Source organism: Antrostomus carolinensis, unplaced genomic scaffold, assembly GCF_000700745.2.
Source record: "Antrostomus carolinensis isolate BGI_N321 unplaced genomic scaffold, ASM70074v2 scaffold29292, whole genome shotgun sequence".
Lineage (NCBI taxonomy): Eukaryota > Metazoa > Chordata > Aves > Caprimulgiformes > Caprimulgidae > Antrostomus > Antrostomus carolinensis.
In genome coordinates, this window is record NW_010299391.1 from 287 (window position 1) to 2,462 (window position 2,176).

The window sequence follows — 2,176 nt, forward strand, 5'->3', positions numbered from 1 at the left end:
GGGGAGAAGGGCAGGGAAAAGAGTGGGACACTTGAAATGACAAATAAGATTAATGCCAACCCAGGGCGGGTGCCACGCTGCCAGCGGGAGATACCACAGTGGTGGCTGGGGATGTGGGTGCGGGTCCGTGGGGACCGAGGGAGGGTGGTGGTGACTGGGGGGGGGGACACCATTGGTGAGCAGGAGCACCCATGGCTCTGCTGAGACCCCGAGTGGGTGCCTGTGCCCAGGTCAGTGCACGGGGCTGTACGGGAGTAACGGGGAAAGCTTTTGGCACTTGAACTGTTTGAGTTGGGCTGATGTGCCTGAATTTGGGGGGCATTTTGGTGACTTTTGGGGGCATTTTGGTGACTTTTGGGGGGAGTGCCTTGAGGAAGCACCCAGGCACTGGGGCTACTCCTGCTTTGGTTATTTAGAAATCATCAAATCTGAGAGAAGTGAGAAAACACATCTCAGAGGAAAGGAGTGGTTGTGAGAAGGAGCAGTTATTGCCCCGGCTGGGCAGGATTTATTTCTTATTTCCTACTGGGTGTATTTACTAAGACACGGGTTGATCCTGCTCAGGGCAGCAAACAGCAAAGTGGCAGAGGGAAAATAACACTTAAAAAAAGAAAAATACTTATTAAAAAAAAAAAAATAAAGTGAGATGGAGCATTTTGAAAGGGTTAAGGAGGAATCGGTTATTCTGGAGCCCAGGGCCCCCGTGTGTCGCTGCTGCAGATCGGAGCTGACCTCAGCAGGGCTTTGCTTCTCCACAGCAAACTTTGGGTGAATAACGGGTGTTTTGTCACCAAATTGCTATGGGTGGCCCTTGGCTTTGGCATGGCCCATCCCGAGCATCCCGGTGTGCCGAGCAGGAGGGTGGCAGTGGGAAGGAGCAAGGCAGGAGCAGTCAGAGGTGTCTGGGCCATTTTTGGTGCTCCATGGCCTTGCATCAGTCTGGAGTCCCCCTCATGGCATGTGTGCAGCACTGCAAGCTGGGGAGCATCGCTGCTGTCACTGCTGCTGTCACCACTGCTGCCCTGGCCAGGACTATGGGGACACCCTTGGGTTTGGAGAGCCCAGTGCAACCATTGCTCCTCCCAGGATGATGCCTCAGTTTCCCCATTTGTGGAATGAAGAACTGTTCCCAAGGACATGGAGCAATAGGATGAGGGGTGATGGTTTTAAATTAGAAAAGGGTCGAGTTAGGTTGGATATGATGAAAAAGTTCTTCAATATGAGGGTGGTGGATCATTGGAACAGGTTGCCCAGAGAGGTAGTGGAGGCCCCATCCCTGGAGATATTCAAGGTCAGGCTTGATGGGGCTCTGAGCAACCTGCTCTGGTGCAGATGTCCCTGTCACTGCAGGGGGTTGGACTAGATGACCTTTGAGGGTCCCTTCCCACCCACTATATTCTATGATTCTATAATGGCAGGTGAAAATGCCTTTTTCCTGCCCTTTTACTAGCTAAAAGGAATCAATGTTTTGGTTTTGTTTTTTTTCTTTGTGACTCCCCCACACCCCACGTTACCCAAGGGCAGAGTTGATGTCTCAGAGGGGCATCCCCCAGCCCTTCTGGTTCCCTTTTGAATGCTCTTTATTTCTTCCTGTTCCACTACCAAAAGGGATGGCAGGGGATTAAAAAAAGCCAGGGATGGGGGGGGACAACTTTCAGTGTCCAAGGCCAGGATTCTTTTGAAGGAGGGGGATACACAGGAAAAAATAATGTATTTCTGCTCTTTGGAAACTCTCCATTTCTGCTGCAACTTCTCCCTCGTCTCCTCTGTAGCTTCCCCCTGGGATGGAGCAGGGGTGCTGGGGGACAAGGTAGGTGCCACATCCCCATGGTGGGGCAGAGCCGTGGTGCAGTGTGGGGGTCCATGGGGACACCCCCAGCACAGCACGGGGAGTGGGGCTGGGGGTGTAAAGCAAACATCATTAGAAAAGACAAAGATGAGAAGCAAACAGAGCAGCCAGGTCTGGCACTGAACAAATACTCTTGAAATACAAAAACCACGGGAGGATGAGACAGGGACCCCCCACCCAGCACCCAGAGGGAGCATTCCCATGTCGGGGGACTCACCTGGCACCTCATCCATGTCCCAGGGCCATCACCCTGCCTGACACCCAGCACCAGGGATGGAGCATCCCAAGCTCTGGTGCTGTTGAATCACATCCTGCTCGTGCCAGGAT